The sequence below is a fragment of the Cygnus olor genome, chromosome 9, assembly GCF_009769625.2.
Source record: "Cygnus olor isolate bCygOlo1 chromosome 9, bCygOlo1.pri.v2, whole genome shotgun sequence".
NCBI lineage: Eukaryota > Metazoa > Chordata > Aves > Anseriformes > Anatidae > Cygnus > Cygnus olor.
In genome coordinates, this window is record NC_049177.1 from 23,592,231 (window position 1) to 23,614,349 (window position 22,119).

A 22,119-nucleotide genomic window follows, 5' to 3' on the forward strand; every position below is an offset into this window, starting at 1 on the left:
ACCACACCAGATGAGATGCTTTTGCTGTATCCCTGATACACGTTTGAAATTCCTCTTAAAATTCATGAGGTTATTATTTCTGAAGGGCCACTTCGTTAGGACTGTGTTACACAGCCACCTGTTGTGATGGCGAAAAAAAAAGAAATCCCACTTGTCTTATTAACAGGTTTCATCATATTATATTCAAATTATAAACTAAGATGACTTATGAATATTTCCTTTTGAATTAAAATACCAGTTTCTCATGTGAAATGGACTTTATGATAATTAGAGCTTATCTTCACGGTGTGATGTCTTTATCCTTCTTTAAATAAATAGTCTGCATATTAAAACATCAATGATAACTATCCTTTGACCTACTCAGGAACTTCATTGAGTATTCATTTATTTATTTATATTAATCACCTTCACCTGCTGTTTTATTGTTAGTCTCCCTAAAAATTTCATACCAGATGGTGTAGAAATTTTAGAGGCATTTAACTGACAACAAAAGTTTTCTTCCATTTCTAACAGAAAACGAAATAAAGATTAAAAAATAAAAGCAAACAATGCAGCAAACCGTGAAGGCTCAGATGTAAAGGTCTGCAAGAGCAAACATCCTTCCTATTTAAACACAGTAGTACGAGCACCTCTTTTGGCTGTTTTCATTGAAGCACCATCACCAAACCCACTGCCCTCCTCAGCAGGCCAGCTAGAGGAAATCATTTCTCTTCCTTCCAGTGCTGTGGGGCCAGGTCTCCATCTCTTTGTGAAGCAGCCTCTTGTTTTATACACACACTTTTCATATTTTCAATGCAAGCTCTCTACGAGTGGTTCAGCAAAGAAAAAGCAAACCATATTGTTTAAGAACTTTAATTTCCCTCATTCTTGCATTTTTCCTGGATCAAAAAGAAGTCGCTGCTGACTGAAATGAAAGTAGCAGGTACACCCTTTGTGCAAGAACAAAACTGCTTTCTCTTCACTCAAGTCTCATCCATCTGCCTCTTAATCTCCGGTAGCTCAGAGACCACAATTCCTTTTTTAATCTCCATAGGGATCATGCTGCTTCTTTGATAAAACAATTCTCTGCGACTATTTTCTGTTGCAGTAACGTCACAGCTAGCCAAATCATGTCATGTCTCCTTCCACAAAACATTGCCATTCTACAATATTTCCAAGCGATCTTTTTTTCTTCTGCATGAAAATACTCAGCATTGTCTTTTCCATCAGTGCTGCAATCTCCATCGCTCCCCTTTCTCCCTCCAGATAAAAATATTTCAGTAGCCACAAGAAGCTTCCTCTCTACTAGCTTTGCCCTTGCTACTCCACATATATATAAAGCTAATATGAGGACTTAATAGCTCGATAATCCTCTCAGGCATCTTAATTACCTACTTAATGGTATTCAAAGCATTCTTATCACTACCATGTGGTCTCCTGGTTACTCAGCCAAAGGCCAAAGATAACAGTCCTGTCATTTTCTTCAATTATCTGTTTTGATTTATCACTCAAATCAGGTAGGTGTTGACTTATATTTACCCACATGAAGTAGAACAGGAATAGTAAAAGCCATCTTTTTTTTTCCCCTCTCTCCTGCACAACATCTGAAATAATACCTGCTCCTCTTAGGCAGCTGACAAGCATTTAAATAACATCTTGCAAGCAAATTGAAAAGCTAGGAGGAGCAACATGTGTAGAGATTTTAGTAACTGAAACAATGAAAAGCTCTGCAGGAAAATGAATTTAATTAAAGTTACTCATGCAGCTTCTTTGCCTTATAAATCTATAAATCTGAAAAAAGTCATTTCCCTTTCAATTAAGTTTGTATTTGTCGTTTCAGAGAGAGAAAAACAACTCCCTACTGACCAGGTTTTCCAATAGCGAACAATTAGGAGGAATACATAACACAGAACTGCAAAATGCTTCACAAGAGGAAAAGAAGCCAGTGACGATTCATATTTCTCACAAGCCACACTTGCAAGTCCCACCATAGCCAAGTGATTCCTTTTTAAAATACAGATGTATCAACTGGAGATGTTTCAAGACAGCGTCTGCGCTATGACTAATACCCTGAGGAGGATTCACATCACTTCACTTGCACTTACATAATCACTGCAAAAAGAGTTTCTTTCCAAGGATTTTTCAGAACACCTGCATTAGATGCCTGATGTGAACTGCACTCTCATCCTCCTTTCCCCATCACTGTCCAGAGCCTGCAAACTCCCCTCTGGCTCTGCTGCCTCATCTCTCCTCCAGGATACAATGCAATACAGCGAAGAACTGGAACCAGTGGAACCGTTGCCACTGGCTACAGTCTCACTTATTTCCACAAAGAAGTTTTGGACAAGCACGCTCAGCTACTTTCTGATTATTCCCACATGCCAGGAGATCATGAATCTTGGCAGTAACAACAGAGGTGTCTTCACTGCTGCACACTGGTGGGAGAAGCTGTTCTACAGGACGTGGATCCAAGTTAACTTTGCTAAGTCTAAACCGAGCTTCTGCTGGCTTGAGTATGCCACCATCCATTTTCCCAGATGTTTTCTCTCCGCCTCCCACCCCACTACTGCTGCAAGTTGTGCTGCAAGTTGTAACAAGCAAGGAGTTCAGCTGAACTCCCAAATTCCAATTGTTGCAGTCCAAATACTTCCTCTTCATGCTGTCAGTGATGGGAGATGCTCAGGATGTCAGTAACAGCTGCAATTAATAGTTTGTTGTTCTGTGTGTGCTCATGAAAACTGAATTAATTCTAGTGAGAGGAATCAAGGGCTCATACTCTTTACTGCTAAGATTTTTCAAAGCAGTTTCATGGTAATCATACACGGTAAAAACAGCCGTTAGCACTCACAGATGTGGTATTCACAGTATTCTGGTGGATCAGCTGTTTTCCCAAAAATGAGCTTGAATGAAACCAAAGTTAATGTGAAGGTTCTGTTTTTCCCATAGGCAAAACTCCCACTGAGCTTAGCAACAACTGAATTGGACTCATGAAGGGTTTAACATTGCCGGTTTTATTTGAAAGCAGGGATCCAATCCTACTATTTATCTGTGCACACTTACACAGAAACACAAAAACAGCCCACACTCTGCTTGACCTGGCAGGAAGTTGGCCATTCTGAAGAAATACAACATTGTCTCCAAAAAAGTCTTCAAACACTAGACAGGAATAGGTATTTCACCTCATTCAGCTCTCCAACACAGGTAAGAGTAAACAGAGTGGTATGTGTGAAAGTTTCACTAAACCACAGAGAAAGCCATCCTTCCGTGCTCTGAAGGAAAAATTGCATCTCACAGCCGTTCAGAAACCTCACTCCACAATAAGTACACACGTATGCATGGAGGGGTACTTTTTCCAAGCAACAAAACCTCCTAGCTCTAAGAAAGAGAAAAAGACAACAATATTCCTTCCCTGTCTCCTCCTCCAGCTTTCATGCAAATAAAACAGGACTTGTTTTTGGCATCCAAATGGCACAGTGAACTTTTAGTTTGGATTATATGTCAAGATTTATCAATAAAAAAATTATTCTAGTACTCATATACTTCAGATTTCCTTCCACCTGCATCTCATGATTTCATTAATATCACCTGCACTGTATCATGTCCTCTTTCCTCCCAGTTTTGATATATCTTCTCCTACGATGATCATCACTGCTTGAAATTTCTGTATTCTTCTTCCCCTTCATTTTTTATCCTCTCTCCTATTTCTTGACCAATGTCTTCTAGGTACATATACATATGTTTTAGGATAAAAATTTATACTGAGTAGCTGCAGAACATAATTTAAAGAAAACGATGAAAAGAAACTTATACAGTGAAAATGAGCATACACACCAACTCCCATCAACTTCTCTTTTTTTTTTTAAATAAAATCTTGCATCTGTGTGCTTATACTGCACTACTTTAAAATTTTAGATTTCATTTAATTTTCAGCTGGCACAAGAAAAAAAATCTTTATGTTGTCTCACCCGAAGGGTGCTAACACTTTGCACTTCAAAAATTAAAGAAATTAGAGAAGACATCGTTTGTGTGTTTGGATCATTTGCTTATTTCCACAGGGGGCAAAGCTCTTGTACAGCTGCTGTCAGCTTTGCAGAAAGATTCCCAAGCAAAGCAGGGAAGTTGGAACAGCAGGCAATATATACTGCCATAGGTCCCCAGAGGGGCACAAAAGGGCTCACCTTCTATTTGCAACTGGACTGGTCAACAAGATGAGATAGAAGGGACAAATTCAGTAGACTGAGGAATTACATACATGTTACATACAGAACAACTACATTAAGCAGCACGGATTACTGGTCCAAACACAGGGACTGCCAGAGCAAGTGATTCATTGTCCTCTATTAGTGATCTGACATACAGCCTCAAGGCATTATATATGCTCCAAGTTATCTGAAGAGTTATTTGTTTGCCTAAGGAAGCTGCAGTGATGTTGTTACAATAAGAATTCAATCATTTTCCAGGCCCTGCTCTAGAAAGAAGCACCACAATAGCCCCAGTCTACTCCCCTAACCTTTCACAAGCTAGCTTAATGTAAATACTCAAACAATTTAATACGTTCACGTTCTTCTATCAGTGCTTGACCTGATGGTCACACTGCTAAATAAGGCAATGCGGTTTATCGAGGCATATGCTCTTCTTGAGAGTTGTTTATACACATGCAGACTTTGTGTAGACCGGTGGGTACAGTTCATTAGCAACCCAAGATGCCAACAATCCCTCCATGCTCAGTGAGCTACACACATGTTGACAAACAATTAATCAGAACTCAGCACTGCATCTGGCTTGTATTTATAGCCAAAGAATGAATTGGGTTGAAAAAGCATCTGAAAGGATAATACTTCAGCCTGATAACTTTGTAGTTGATTTTTGTTTTCCTGGAAGGAATCCGCTAACATATCATGTTTGAGAGACCCAACAGACATTGAATTTATGAGCCTTTAGGTAAACAAAACATATGGTGCTTGCTATGTTCCATCTATCTGGTAATCAGTCATTTAGCAATAAATGCAAAATAAAATTTGGCCAGCTTCTCAAGACATGACATCTGAGGAGATCAATTACAGACTTAATTTAGACAAATATTTCATAGTAATCTTTTTCTTTGTATTACATTATCTTTCTTGTTCCATGAAGTTTTCATTAATTCCTGTGGAAAATGAGACCTGGACTCTTCAAATCATAATATGGATGTAAAATATCACTGAGTTCAGGGCATGAAATGATGGATTAATCTGAGATGTCAACCAATAATAGCTCCAAGTTGTTCTGTTTGTAATTATATTGTCAACAATGCCTAAAAACTACACACTGAAGACTGTTGTTTTACTACTTTTTTAACTAAAGCTTCTGAGGAGAGTTCCCCTTTTCCCAGACCTTCCTCAAGCAGTACCTGAAGCCATAGAAGGGAGGTGAGGATTGGTGCCAGAACCTGGGCTTGGACACCCTCCTACCCACGGGGAGCCATTTTTCAGCCCAGGCAGGCCTTCCTCCAATTTTAACAGCAACCTGATTCTTTGGGGAATTAGGAAGGGAATGAAAAACAAGAGAACAAAAGAAGTCTGCAATTTGGCTTCGCTCCAGGGAAGCACTGAAGTATCCCTTGCAGTATGCACTAACTCCAGGCCTTCCATTTTCAGACAGGACTACAAGGTCACATCCCGGTTCTGTTGTGCATAGACAACGACCAGTCAGTTTTTCCATATTGAGAGTAAAATCTTCAGAAGGCTAAATACGAAGGTCTCTGATCCGGTGGCTAACCTGGGAGCCACAGAACAGCACTCTGGAGAGCTGCCGAAAGCCGCAGGCCCTGACACCTCAGCAGAGGCCCAGCCCCCAGCCTCCCGGCCCACCCCGCCCCAAGAGCCCTGACAGGCAGCATTGGGCTCTCAGAGGCAAAGCACTGCAGGAACCTGTCCAGAAGCCATGAGGCAGGGCTTTAAGAAAAGAATTTTAACAGCTTTTTTAATAGCATAAACACATTCAGGGTCAAGCAGTCACTAGCTACAAGTTTGGATGTGACTGAAATCTCTAGAGATCCACATGCCCACCAGAAGAGTTCAAGTAGGCCCTTTGTCTTCTGTGGGTCTATTCTTAAAGCTCCAAGAATTTATATGCCAAACTTCGGACAAGTGTATTGAATGAGTTCTTCTACTCACACATTTCCTGCATGATTAAATGCCTTACTCAATCAAGATAGCTAAATTTATTACTGAGATGCATTAAATAAGGGTGATGACTTGGCAGTCATGTAGAGTGGAGTGTGTATTAATAGGTCCAGAAATTATTCAGACCTCGTACCAAGTAGCTTGTCTGTGCTCCACAGTCAGCGCTTGTTCCTCAGCTTCTCTCGACATCCCTACAGGGCTGAAGCAAGCACCCAGCTGTAGCACTCTCCCAGAGTTTACCTAATGCCCAGGCAGCATTTTCTCAGCCAGTTTGCATTAGAAGTCCAACTGTAAAAACAGTTTAACTGGTCGTACATGGCACAATACAGTTAATGCTCTTTTGCAAGAACTAGTAGCCAGCCATTGCTTTGCGTATACATCTCTGCTTCCCTTTTCAGTAAAAAAAAAAAAAAAAAAGCGTAATGTCAGTCTCATTCATTACTACATTGTAGAACAGTGAGAAATTATTAAAGACTTGGAAAACCAATTTAAGTATTTTGAGACCCAAATCTTCAGCTACTGCAATTTGTGCAACATGACAGAACTCCATAAAGTGAATTAGAGCAAATCATTTCTCTGTTCAGCTCAAATGTGTTTAGAAGATGGCTTCTGTATTATATTACATCAAGGGAATTTAGCTTGAATACTTCAGTAACAAAAGCTGAGAACATAGGAAAAGTTGTGGTAAAATAGAGAAATGAAGATTTGACCCTGTTTTTATTGTAATAAACTTTTCTTAAAATAGTGTTTCACTAAATAATACATATATATATATTACAAATAAAGTATTTAATTTAATCTTCCATATGATGTTTAGAAAGTTGGGGGTGTGGAGTTAGTATTAAATATTGCATTCAATGTACAAGGACTGCATACAAAAGAACTGTTTTTACATATTGTGAATGTTTTGTTTTCAAGCATTCATTGGTTCATTTACAGTCTCTTCCATCCCATACAGATTCAGATACTCACGTTTTTGAGAGCGTGTTCAATGCTATAATACAGAAAACAATCTATATTTCAATATTTGCAGTCTGCGAGCTTGACATAAAAGATAAGAAACAGGTGTAGGCCCAGATGAAGAACTGTGTCTATTGTGAAGTTTAAGGGAAGACTTGGCACAAAAATAACTGAAGTCAATATGCAGAAAGAAAAACTGTCAGCAAATTGCAATGCTTGACTGAAGTCCAGATATATTCATTTAAAAAAAAAAAAGAATTATATGAAGGCTACATGTGGTCTACCAGTTTAAATGGATTAGTACTACATTAGAAGTTTTCTACTTTACTTCAGCCAAAATATCAATGACAAATATAAATGAAGAAAACACTGAAGTTGAATAATAGATCCCTTAATAAAACTTGGATTTGAGAAGCAGTGCTCAGCAAAGCGGCACAGAGCTGCATCATCACAGGCACACCAGCGAGAGCATTGTGCTGCTACCAGCCCCACACAGCCCATTCCTCAGCACTTCACATGTGCAGCAGAATCGCATCCCCAGCAACGTGGATCAAGGCAATAATGAAGGGAAGAACAAGTTGTGCTTCATTAACATTTCAGACAGCAAAAACCTATGGCCTGAAAGAGTCCTTTCAAAGGCAAAAAATATTACATTCTACATGTGCCATTAAATTCAAGACCTCAAAGTTTGATGCTCTCACTATGGCAGCAGAAACATCAATATCTTTTCATACACAAAGTAGTCTGCTTTTCCATGCTTCACATTCTGAATACAACCCACCTTCTTCCCGTTACCTCCAACATACTGTAAGACCAAGTGCCTCAGATTCTGCTGCTTCCCAGTTCATTTGATGGTAGCAGCCCACAGTGTAATATGAACTGAACAGTATGTATATTGTACATAATCATACAATGATTATTTTTTTTTTTAGTTCTGAACATGTCAACATTTCTATAATATTAAACAAGTATTAGGAGAGGAAATCAGTTTGGAAAGAAAAAAAAAGAAAAGTACATCTTCAATATCACTACAGAAACATAGTGACCAGCAGAGAAATAATCTCCAAAACATGAAGCAATTGAGGATTGGTTTTCCTCAGCCCAATACTTTCCTTAGTAAAACCAGAACAGTTTAAAGTTGGAGGAGGATTTTCACTGGTGAAAGTAAAAATTGAAGTCTCTGAAGTAGTCAAACGCTAGGCAAAAGTTATACCAAAGAAGAAATAATACTGTGTGTGTGTGCAATGTGTGACCCTGTAGATAGAAAATACTGATTTTGATTACCTTATTTCTTTAGTTCTAATACGTCTAGAAAATAAACATCTACTTACAAGCACACCTCCATCTATTCACTGCTTCTGTAATAAGTGAAGCAGTCCAGAGAATTTTATGATTTTTTTTTCTGAACTCATGGGCACTATAACTGCAGTTATTTCTGTTTAACAAGTTTTAAGCACAGCCATGACGGTTAAGCCTGGCTTCAGGCTCTACAAAAAAACACTTTATGAAGGAAGTTACACCGGGACTGATGAATGCTCAGCATTTCAACACAGTGCTAGTGTGAAAAAATTCAGACTGAAATTTTGATTTGAAATACTTAGTATGACTGGGGCAGAAAAAAAAGAGTCATACAAGAGAAGTAGGTACAAGAGCAACCACCCACCATTGCTGATGAATAAACATCTGGGAAGTAGCCACAACCATCCAACAGCATGGTTCAGTGTCCGTGCTGCAAAAATTAAAAGCAAGACAAGAAAAGCTAACAGGGATATAACAAAGACACATATTTTTGGAAGAAACTATGAAGTTTTACCCCACTAATACATGCTGAGTTGCACATTATTGAGTTCACCTTAAAATATGTTTGGGGAAGAAAAAAACACACTAATTCTGTGCAGCTTTTGTTAAACACCCATGAGATTGGCTCCAGATTTAAATAGCTCATTTAAACACCTCTTATTTAATAAATGAATGGGTCAGAAAAAAAACAGGTTTGCATTTTGAAATTAATAGTTTTTCTTCCTTTTTCCTTGGAAATAGGAGTTAGCCCTGGCTGTTTCAGATGGTCTTTTTTTTTTGTAGTATCAGTTTAACTGCAATCCTTGATCATTCCCTGCTGCTTGAGGCAATTTCAAACAAGCTCACGCATTTTAGCACAATTCTAATTAGTTTGGTTCTTATGAGTGTTGAACTTGTTTCACTCCCATTACATACATGTTAATTGTTATCTTAAAGAATAATGAATTTGCAAAAGTAATGGGTGTTTGACATCTATTTAAAACATCCTTTAATCTCCACTCTGATCTAAAAATAATTGAAATGGGCTTCGCTTTGGAATTTTTAATTATTATTCATATGTTATATTTATATTTAGATATTGCTACTCTGCTACCTATACAGCGTTGTTTTCAGTGTAGTCACCTCAACAACAAACCTGGAGTTTTAGGGGAAGAAGGGAAGAGTTGTTTTGTTTTTGCAGTGTTAAGCACAATCCTTCACTTTATTTTTTACCCATCACTTGTTTATCCTATGAAGATATATTTACAAATAAAAATTTCAAAAGCTAGTAAAATTCTTGAGAATTGCGTTTGACATTTTTCCGTCCTTGGGCCACCTTTACAAGTTTCATTGTTTGCCAAAGCCACAACAGCACACAGAGCTCAGAAGGTCACCAAAATAGTTTTAGCTCTTTAGGAGCTTGAGTAGCCTCCTGCATTGCAATGCACAGTGTACAGCCAAATCTGCAGCCTGACAGGCTAGAAAAAAATTAAATCTACTATAAAAACTCTATGTACGGTAACAACATGGTACTAAAATACTACACCACAAGATAGTGACAGCTGGCCAAAAAAGCATATGTCATTTTTTCCTCTCAGAGAAGAGGAACATGATTGTTACTAGCCTTAAAGTTAACTTCCAATCTCTTGGGGGGAAAAAAAAGTCCTAAAAACATTGAAGACCTCAGAACTTTGGACATGAAGTTCAATAAACAGAACCCCACACGTGCACAAGAGACATTCAGTCAGCATCTCATTCATTCAGCAAACTCCAACTTAATGAATTGCTTCTTCAAGTGTCATCACTATTCCCTTCTAACACAATTGTTCCGCTACACATTTATTTACTTTCTGTATTCAGAAAGATACTGTACTTAAAAAAAATAATTGTTATACAGCTCCTTGGGATTTTACTGTACTCTAGGAAAGAATAGGAAAGGCAATCACAAAGTCTCAATATTTTATACTACTTTCAATAGGTGGGGTGTTAGTTCCAGTAGAAGTGTATATTTTAAGTGAAGACAAGAATTCAGTATGAAACAATACAACAGCTGAAAAGTTCAGAGCCAAACCCCGACTGACTTACTACTAGCTCCTTTTTCTATAATTAGGCAAGCCCCAGGAAGCCCAAAAAGAACAATCATATTTGCTTGAACCAATTTGGGTGGAACCTGGCCTGATTTAAGCACAAAGGAAAAATAGCTGAATTTATGATACATTTCCTTCAAAATAATTATTCTTTCTACTTTAATTCTCTGCAAAGCCCTTGGTCTCAGTACATCCAATAAACTATGGTTTTCACATTCGATATTCATGAAAATAACAATATAAAAGCCAATACTGCGTTCATTTATCTCAAATTTATCTTCAAAAGGTTGGAAAATTATTACTTACCTACTGATTGCGTACAAATAAAAATGCTTGGTTACATGACTGAGCCACCTAACAAGTGTGAAGGCAAATATTACCATTCTCAGTTGTTCACTGTGAAAATAAGGTGAATTGGTAGGCTGAAGCCAGTCAGTTTCTTATATAAAAGTTGCTTAGCAGGTAACACATCACATCCTAAAAGTTACAAACAATGCTCTAGAATATTTATTTTATTAATGCCAATATTAATGAAGCTCCTCTTGCATCAACAATCCTGCATCAGGTGACAAACCCACAACAGGAGTGAAACTTCTTTCCATCGGGAAGTTCTGACACCATGAAGTTCATCCTCTTTTGCTCTTAGTTACAGAAACTAACACTCTACACTCTGAAGAAGAGTTTCAGAGCACCGCTAATATATTTTTATTCAAATATTCAGTATTCAAATTATTTTTAGTTATTGACTGAACTGATCAAAAGAAAATCTCTTCAAGATTTTCAGCATTTTAAGGATCCTAGCCAAACAAGCAGAGGAAATCCATTATAACCCACTCGGCACCTTGAAGCAGGCTATCCTCACGACTGCAGCTGAGCAAACTGGTAATAACTTATGATAAATCTCACCACGTCCTATCTGCATATTATCTGTAAAGAGCGAAATATTACCCGAGTAATTTTTGCCATGTCTTTACAACATCAACAAACGCCGGGTGACAAGCCACCAGTTAAAGACTGAGGCTACTTTGACCGGGTGTCCAGCACAGGTCACTTCTGCCCAGATACGTGCTTGGACTGGGTCTGACCAGTGAGAACATTTGTTGTCCCCTTCTCTATAAAGATTTTTATGAATGCACGTTTATTATATGAGCAAGAAAGCATTTGTATATGCCTTCAAATTAACATTTTTTTTTCCTGTGTTTTGCCTCTCATGTTCATAAATCTTGCTAAAACAGTCAGACAACCTTTCTGTAAATAATAATAAAAAACCAGTACTTGATTTCTCTTGGCACTCAGCAGCTGAGGTGATCTGTCATCTGTAAAGCATAATGATAAAACTCCATGATCATACAGGTCTTCGCAACACAACTTTGAAAGCACTCTTCAGAGTGGATTTTGATCAAAATTTTTACAAGGCTCTCTCTTTACAAGAAGTTCATGAACATCAATCTTTATTATGGTTATTTACCAACACTGAAATATGAGGGTACATACCTATGTAGAAAAAAAGTTTCAGGGAAAGCGTGCGTAACTCACGTGTACCTTTGTTGGGGGGAAAAAAAAATACACGGAAAGGAAAACTATTTAACACTGGGGAAACCAGGAATATACAAAACATGCTTGAACATAACCATAGGCAATTGTTGCAGCAAATGTTGATTAGATCTGTCTTTCAGTGTTTGCAGCTCTGTTTTCTAATAGCGCAGAAGAGCTAAAATTTTAGTACCAAAAATAAACCCAGCAAAACAAAGCCTTAAAAAAATCATTTTAATTTAAGTATGATTCAGCTGAAAGATGTGAAAAGATCCACAGCAGAGCACATCAACTAGTTAAGAAAAAACGACCCGAAATACAAACAATGAGTCAGATGAGAGACTTGACTGCAAAACCCTGGCTCTTCTTTAGCGAGGGTACCAACGAGGACTGATACAAAATCTGACCAAGGAGAAAGCTTTACAAGGTGCCTGCACTGAAGATTATTATTTTCTGACTCTAGTGGCCATTACAGAACCATTCATCAACCATCAATATTCTGCAATTCATCTTATGAAGTGACAAAAAAAATAAGGCAAGTAGAAGTGTGTTTCTACATAGAAACATTTTATTCAGAAAGCCTAAAACCAGGCAGGCCAACCTGCCTCCACACACTCTCTTTCTCCTAATTCAGGAGCAACTTCAGACTTCATTTTCCTCTCTCACTGACCAGAGGAGTTTTAGCAAAGTTGCACCCATATAAAATGAGGGCAGAAAGGTTTTATTAAACAAAAATGCACACCAGCTCCATACGTCAGGGTGTATTTTATGTACGAATTTGTAGCAGATCAGCAAGATAGATACCCAACATTCAGTTCTCTCCTTACTCTATTTGCCTACCACAAATCTCTCTACTCCTTTATACCCTCATCGCAGGCTTGGTTTGACAGCCGTCTCCCCTCGGTTCACATTGATTTAATGTAGCTGCAGCATATCTCCTCTCCATCGCTCCTGAAATCTTTTTTAGCTCCTTAACAACCTCCAACTTCCTTATCGACTTCTTATTTAATTCCAACTTCATCACCTTTGGAAAGCATTTGGGGTACACATTGTACTAAATACTATTGCCGAGAAAATTGTGCCACAACAAGAGGAAAAGAGCATAATAGCTTTGCGTGCTACTGAGACGAAGCCACTAAAGGGAGAGTATTTTTATCTGCAAGTATTATGCATTAACAAAAGGAAATATTTTTAGTGTCTGTATTCCCCAGCCTATACTGAGAGGCTCTGTTCTCGGATAAAGAAATACAAAAGCACTTCTCACACTTTAAATTTGCTTACTTATAGTAAGTTAGATCTTAGCAGATTGCAGATTTCCCATCCTTGCCTTGTTTCATTAAAAGACCTCAGCACATACCAAGTGAGATCATTATGGGAAGAAAACAACAACAGCGGTCAGACTCCTCACAAGCTCTCCCCAAACTACCTCACTGCCAAGGTCACCATCAACTCAAACGTATGCCAGGTATGTATTTCAGATATGGAAAAACAACAGCGGTTTATTGAAGAGACGGGTGCAATTTCACAGAAATAACAAAGTCATTTGGTTATTTATCTGAGCAGTGGAGTAACTTGGAGCTCAGAAAAAAAAAAAAAAAAAAGAGGAAAAAACACCGTGATACTGTAAACTGGATAAACTCCGCATGGGGATATTTCAAGGCACTTGGTAACTAACTCATGCCACACTGTCACTGACAGCCTCAGTAGATCACCTGATGACAGATTAAGGAGTACTTGATGTACACGTAGGAAAGGAACCAAAATCATATACTAGTCAAAAAAAAAATGGCTAAAGCTGTAGATAAATTCATGTTATTAGGTACTGCTATTCGAGTCCAAAATCACATGCATTTAATATGACAAACCCATGCTGTCCATTTACAGTGTTGTGTGTTTTCAAATGATTCAAAGCTGAAAAGATCTAACATTTATACCGTTTCCTTCAGCCTAAGGAAGTTCACTGTAGTTAACTACAACCACTGGCTATTTTTCCGATACTAAACAATTTAACATTTAACATTTTTTACTGTGATTTTAGACTCGAAGAATTCAGTTTGTTGTCATCAGCATTTTGCATACTGCATCCTAATTTATGTAACTAGACATTTTTGTGCTTCTCTGCATGCACAGATGCCTACTTGGCCATAAAGGTGCCAAACAGAGGGTGAAAAATGATGTGCAACTGTCCAGTCACATTCTAGATATAAAAAAGTCATACAAAAAGGAACTGATTACAAGCAAACTTACTGAGACAGATGCAGCCCTTCCATGGCGTTATGGAATGAAGTAGAGTTTTAGTTTCATAAATTCTTTCCAGAGTCTGAATTTCTGATGGATCCAGACCTAACCTGCACTTAAACTGAGCCAACAAAGCTTAGGTATCAGGACTTGCTTTTGTCTACCTGGTCCTTTTCCAGAAAGCAATGAACTTCTCTATTGTAAACTAAGTTCACAAGGCCGAGATTGAACTGAGAAATCTATTCATGGCTTCCCACCAATAACATGCCATTTTTCCTCACATCGGTGCTTTTTTAACTTCCTGACCTTTTCTCCCAAATCGGTATAAGCTGCCATAAAGAAGCCTGGCCTTTTTCATAAGGACATTATGAAGGAGTAGAAAAGAGATACTAAAAGCAGAAAGTTCAAAAGATATTCATTTCAGAAGCGAAGATTTAGAGGTTAACAATACTATTTTTTCTCCAACTTGGACTGTTTCAAAACCTTTTAAATAGTTGCCATTACACCAAGTTGAGAACAGTTCATCACCACTTGGAAAAAAGCGTCCCTGATGCTTTCAGTCACACTTCTCAAACCTTGCACTTTTTCACCCTTGAAATCAAGAAAGAGAAAGACAATTTGTGTGGCAAAAAAATATAAAAACAGTTTCTTCAGTATGTGTTACACTAAAGACCTTCAAACAATTTCAGAAAGCTAATGCTTTTCTACGGATTTAAACAGCTACATTTAGCAATTTTCAGGAAAGACCTGAAAGGAATCCTAAATACAGTCCCAAAGACCTCACTCGGTTAATTGTAAGGTTCAGCTGCAAGTTGTGGTCTCCTACATGTCAGTCCTACTGGCAGGAGCTTGCCAGACAGCTGAGTAACTCCAGGCTGCTGTCACAGAAACGCAGTTCCACAAAGGCGAAACCTCGGAGCAGAGTCAGATAAAACATATACAGACTCTAGAGGGAGTTCTAACTTTGCCATATTTTTCCCCTTCCCTTTCAAAAGTTTTTTTATCAGTAGCTTAAAACAAAACAAACACACAAAAAAATAAGCAGAACTAAGCACGAAGCTTGTTCTGGATGCCTGCTTCCCATGTTATTGGGCAGAGTGGGAACTGACTAGACTAGGTAAACATCTGCTTTCTGCTGACACTGACAATATTTCAGTTTTCCTTCCTAGCCTAGCATGATGTTCAGGAACTCCGGTCATTTAGTTATTCCTAGGCGACTTCAGTGCACCTTCAGTCTGAATACTGCACTACTCCATGCAGCATCTAAAAGACTTGCTGTATTTAATGGGGACAGACCACACTCAGCTACTCCTTAAATATTTAACGCAACCAACAATTTGTAAGGATATTTTCACCAATATAAATTATCTCCTTCCTAAGGCAAGTAATGCTGCCTGTGCATTCCTGTTACCAGTTCAGGGAGCGTGAGTGCATGGGGGACACACTGGAATATCCCAGCACAAGCACAGCTGGATCACAGAGATACCCAGCGTGTCTGCCGCACGCTCACCAATTCCTGACCAGCTTTACCAGGTTTTATGAAGCCTGGATGTGCTTGGCATCATGCACTTGGCAAAGTTACCCCTGGGTTGTAGAAGGAGCTACTCCAGAGCAGCCAGGAACCCAGCCATAGCATTCGCATTGTCTGTCTTCGTGTAATGTTTACCCTCGCCTTCTAGGATTGATACATACACACTTTATTTACGGCTCTGATTGAACTTTAGCAGCTCAGAAATATAACAAACTGACTATTGGATATCAGGAAGTCCAAGAAAAAAAAAAAAAAAACAACACGAACAGGACAATATACATCTTCAATATTTCTTTATATTGAAGGTAAGGCTAAGCAATTTAATATTGTAGTATTTTTCTGCTTTAAGGCACAGCATCATGTCAGCTCGTCCTAGCTGAAGAAATTCTTAACAACTGCAATAAAGGCTGGTAATCCTTTGTTACTGTACCTTCCTGTTAATCTAACATGTACTTTCACTGTTATTATTAGTGTTTCAAAAATAGATTAAAACTTTCCCCTTCCACTTTTGGTAAAGACAATTTATAGTGAGCAGGAAAAAAAAAAAAACCAACACCTAAACACACATTCCTCAGTGAAGTCTTCCAGTCTTCCATCTATCCAAAGTTTTGTTAACAACAACCCAAAGAGAGATACTTGACTTTCACATTTTTCTGTGGTACTGATAGAGTAGCACATTGCATGGACTTAACAGTAACTGACTTGTAGGAAAACTCAGATGACTTCTAACAAACTTCCACATGTTACAAGGCAAGGAGGAAGCACGCTTAAGACACCTGTCTCCCTCCTTGTCTTCCTCCGTCACTTCTACACTTTCACATTGCTTCAGTGGCATCAGAATTTGAAAAAAAAAAAGTGTGTAAAGCTATGAACCACAGCTGTCCCCAACCACTCACTCTCATTCTAATTCAAGGAGCAAAAGCCTTTAAAACATAAGCTCTCAAAGTATTTAAAAAAAAATAAAAAATAAAAATGAAGTAAACTGCATCTCAAGTGATTTTTGAAGGGGGGAAAAAAGAGTGTCCTTAGCCAGATACTCTTATTTTAAAGTGCTCTTTTGCTGTCTCCCAAACTTGACTGTGTTTCATGTCAGCATTGCAGGAACCATCCATGCTGAACTTGGGACATCTTCTCGGGCACCAGAAATGCTCTGCTTATCGGTCATTTCTGCTTTTCTGCTCCCCTTTGCAGTAAAACTCAGTGGATAATCAGGAAAAGACCTCCAAGAAAAGCTTCAGAAGCATTTCATTGGTGAATTTCCCCTCAAGTATACGAGAGGCAATACAACAGTCAGAAGGAGGAACTTCACAATCCTTTTTTTTTTGTGTGTGCTCTTTTCATGTTTTCAAACCATCTCCTTGGACTCCGGAATTTAAGCATTTATACAAGGTATACTTATTTCTTCCTCCTCGGTAATGATTTATAACTATTTTTCATAATAGGCTCTGAATAGCAGGGAAGAAAAGAAACCTTTCTGTCAAACATAAGAATAATGGGATAATGGACTGGCTGAACACATCCACGCTCTGCCTTCTATGGCTTGGACAAAGATGCTTGCACTTAAGTGAGCCACGTGAAGTAAATTGCCTATTTGTGTAAATATGCCAAGTGACTACTTATACACTTCATGGCTGGTCACGGGCTGAAACATTTATTATAACCCTAGATCACAAGTGTTTTATTGTTGCTGGTGCAGACTGTGATAGTAGGAGGGAGTTTTCAGGGTACTGCAATGCTGAACAGCGCTCTACAGAAGGGAGCACGTCGTCACTTGAATGGAGGGATGGATTTCTGCCGGAGCAAGCACCAGAGGGCTGTTAGGGACAGTAAGAATAGTTACAGCTAAGGAACCTTCACCACCAGTAATTCAGATCCCTAAATACAATTTATTAGGATGTTGTATATTAAAGAGAAAGGCACTTTTCCTACTAGCCATCATTTGATAGTATTCTTGACTACAACCTTAGCACTTACAACTTTGTATGCAAAAAGTCACTACACCTAACAGTACAGAAGCACATGGTGATCAGTACATGAGCAACTCCGCCAAACAATCCATAACAACGTTTGAACTTTTTAAACCAAGATCAGATTAATGCTTTAACTTTTTTTTTTTTCCCCCTCCCTGCACCGCATTTGTGGTATCTCTGACTTATCTGGCATACAGCAGGTCACCTTTGCTCTCAAGGAGCAGCATCACAGCCACACTCAAGCTACATCTCCAGCGGCACAGTGCTAACATGCTGCAGTCCAGCTCTCTAGCTGTCCATGACCACACTGTGACATTTTGATCTCTCATAATGCTGAGAAAAAAGCAAGCTTTATTTTCCAATTTATTTTTACAACAATTTTGAAGTAAATTACACTTGTGTTTGAATGATTTTACAATTAAGCCCATGCATTTCAATGACCTCTGATGAATTCTTGCACTTTATCATTTGCTGTGGGACACTGATAGCTGTTTAATGTCCTAAACATAGCCTTGAGACAACAGAAGTCAATGGACTTCAGAATTATATTCCTCACTAGGAAGCAAGTTCTGCAGTTGACATATAGAAAGATCAAACTGTTTTTCCATTCAAAATAAACAAAAATATTTATTTCCTGTTTTTTCAACTGTTAACTACTGAACATTTCAATTGTTTCTCTGCAAAGCACTCCAAACTTTCAGAAGAGCACTTCAACATTTCCTCCTCACTTTCACAAGGATACACAAGAGGCGGAGAAGTACAGAACTACAAATGGAGTAGAGAGACAGAGAAAAAACTCAGTATCCTGAAGACTCCTACGACTTGTAATCACATCATGATTACTATCCAGCATTGTTGAAATGGGGTAAATTAATTCAGCCTGTCAGTGAATCAGACCAGAACGATATGCTTTATCAGCACCTCCCAGGAACAGCCTTCCCAAAAACCCCTGTTAGTTTAAACAGCTGTGATTTCAGGATATATAGACCCTTCAAGATGTGTAAAATCTTTCCTATAAAAAACAAGCAACTGCTCGTCACACAGATCTACTGAGGTCCTTACAAAAGTTTCACGAATAAATGGATAGCTGTGGCTCAGGCACCGTAAAGCACAAGGCTCACCAGCTCCCTTCAGCTGAGAAGTGAGGGACAGAAATACTCTGACTTGCATATGCCCAGGCAACACTAAATCAGCAAGACTGCCTCTGACCTTCTCTTCCAACCCTGCATTCAAACAGTACTTCATAAGCTGTCTATTGTAGAACAGTATGCAAAAAGTTTCTTAGCCCAAGAAGGGACCTGTAGAAGCCAAGCAGATTTATAAACTGAGCAGCCAGCTGTCAGAGGGAAAGTCAGTGTACTCATTAGTCTGTCTCCGTTTCAGAGGGGAAAAGAAAGGAGGGAGGGGGAGAGAGAAGATGCACACAAAAGACTTTCAATAAAACCCAAGTATGATTAAGATTAAAGCTTACTTCCACACCATCTTAGCCTCTAAAATACATACTTTTATGTTTAGGGTGTCCTTTCATTCTGTTTCCCAAGCTTTACTTTTTTTTTTTTTTTTTTTTTTTTTCAAATCAGCATTGCAAAATCCATCTATGTTGAACTTAAGAGGATTTCAGGGACATTAGAAATACTCTGCGCATCAGTATTAGACTACTAAACCCACTACAAGTGCTAGGGTTTTCTTCCCTACTTTTCTGCTCCGTATCGAGGTAAAGCTGAGGGAAATGGGTGGGTGCATTTAGCACCTAACAGTCAATGCTCTGTTAAACTTGGCATGATCCCATTTCCAATAATAGAGATCTCAATATCTTTATAAACACTGAAATCCCCAGCAAAGGTAGCTATTAAAAAACAAAGTCTAAGCGGCAGATCTGTATACAGTCTAAGCAAGTAGGTTTTTCAAAAAAAAAAAAAAAAAAAGCCTGAAGACACTGGAAACTTGCTTTCAAAGAGATTCAAATAGAAGAGAAAGGAGTAAGAAAGAAATGAGGAGTTGAAATCGTTCAAAGGAAACAAGTAACTCTACTAAAGTAAAGAGGAGAAAGGAATTATTTCCATGTCTTTCATAAGGCCATATAAAACACTCAGAAGTAAACAGGAACCAGACACAAGCAAAGCACCTAAGGTACAAACTGTTTTTTCTAGCTACCACTGTTGCTTTACTAGATGGACAGAGCACAGTTCATACAGATTTCTCCAAAAACACAGTTAAGGGAAAGGAAAGAAGGCGTCCATCCCGAGGAAGCCACCTTCCCATCTGTCAGTGGGGCAACACAAAGCTTTATCTCCATGCAAACACAGATAGACGTTTGTAAAAAATATATATATTTATATGTATAAATAAAATGGCAAGGAGATGAGGTAGTTGTGGCAAGCTACCGAGGAGAGCACGAGCCTGAGCAAGGACCACCAGCCTGGCAAGAGGAACCGCACCAGGGTGAGGGGCCTGGACGTCTCTACATCCTTCTGTGTTACATAGCTTAAACATTTACTAAGCAGCATGCTAATGATAACTGTATTCTCCTGTTGATTACCTCTCCTGGGCAGCTAAATATTAACATGAGGTTATTCTTCCTAGCTAATTTAAGCATAAGCTAATTTAAATGAGCATATCCTTTAGGAGTAATCCATGTGAATAATGATCCTAACTGTTTTCATACAGTAGTTGCAACTTATTTAGGCTTCCACAATACTTTAGGGTTTCTAAAAGAGACACTATGCTAATTACCCTGCTTAGTAACAGCATGCTGGAGCAAGTTCCTCCTGTTTGTGTGTTCTTTATTGACTATTTTACACCGCTTCACGAATACACACTCCTACACATAGGAGGGAGTTCAGGCATACCAGATAATGTCTTATAACATCTTCCTACTCGAGCATCCTAAGAGATGTTTTCCCTTCATTTGTCCTTTTCAGATAAGCACATTGTGCTTTTCGCTTTCCAGTATCAAGACACTCAATGACGCAGGGACCGACGTGATAACAGCACTGCATCTATGGAACAGATTCACACTTTTTTTTCCCCAGCCAGTATTTACTTACTTTTTTTTTCACGTTTCGTAGGGCTCATCCTATTGGCGTTCAAAACCTATGAGCCATCCAATTTGCTCAGCAAACTTCACAATGAGGGAACACAACCCAGGCAGGGGACCCGAAAGGCCCCGCCGGCTGGCAGCCTGGCCAGGCCTATCTGGGTGCCTCTGTGCAACTCCCCTCACAAAACACAACTTCACTGCCCACCGAGGCCTGCTGCCCTGGGCTGGCAGTCTGAGAAGGCAGCAGGAACCGTTAATGAGCTCATGAACAGCTGAGGTTTATTTATTTATTTGTCTGTTTGTTTATTTTTTGCCTGGCCCTGCTGCTGTGAGCTCCCTCACCCCCTGTACCACCGCCAGGTATACATCCCCAAAGTGGCAGCTTTTTTTTTCTTCCTGTCAACATCATTTAAATAAATTATGAGCCAAGTTTAACGACACCTTTGTTACTGTTCTTGTGGCAAAGGCAAGAATCATCCCCTTCCCACTGGTACCTGCATGACATCAAGCATAAAACCCATTTTAAAGATGAAGACTCTGATTCATTTCACCTGATGTCTTTTTCAGTTGTGTGGGGCCTAAGTAAAGCTTTGACAGCTGAGGACCTTACTATTCGCACTAGGATATTTCTTTCTCCTCCCAGTGACCACGGCACAAATCCTACCTAACAGGGAGCTGTGCTGCTCCAAGGCTGGCCTGAGACTGGGAGGCTGCAGGATTGGTGTCCAGGCTCCGTCCTGGGCCTCGCTCCTGGAAGTGGCTTCAATTGAAGAAGTAAAACCAAAGAATCAATTTTGCTTGTGTAACATTTCAGCCAGTCAGGAATATTCTATAAAAAACAGGGCTGGGAGGAGGGGAAGAAATATTATAGTTTTTCTGCAAGCTATCTGAAGTATTATGACAAGATGATTGCTGCTTCTTATTAGATCCCAAGTAATATGGAAAAGGGTCACTACCTGACATTTTCAAAGTACAGCAGCGCTGACCACTTTATCTTCTACGGGACTTCCGAGGAGATTGCTGTGCATTTCAGTTACCTTAGTAACATCAGATCGCATGTAGATTCGCAAATAGTTGTTACGTCAACTTGCCAATCTGCTGCTACACCTACCAGGAATGCAGAACAAGCAGTCAATTACAGGGATATTACTCAAACGCATTATACTTATATGTAAAGAAAAAAAAAATGTTACCTATTTGCTTATGAAATTAAATTAATGCCAGTGGGAAACACCACATCCTTCAGGAAGAATTCTTTTTCAGTGAAAAAAAATCCTTGAAAGAACTGGTTATTTATTACTTCTGTTCCTCCTGAAACCACTTTACATAAATGATATGA

The 22,119-nt window shown here is 38.8% G+C and overlaps 1 long non-coding RNA gene across 1 annotated transcript in view; it reads right to left on the reverse strand.

Moving 5' to 3' along the window:
- Positions 1 to 21,915, reverse strand: part of LOC121074835 — an 82,510-nt gene extending 60,595 nt beyond the window's left edge. The window contains exons 1-2 of the long non-coding RNA XR_005822558.1: positions 21,737 to 21,915; positions 20,788 to 21,624 (exon numbers count right to left, since the gene is read on the reverse strand). This is a non-coding gene — a long non-coding RNA (uncharacterized LOC121074835). The remainder of the gene's footprint in view (positions 1 to 20,787; positions 21,625 to 21,736) is intronic.
- Positions 21,916 to 22,119: the final 204 nt, after the last annotated feature.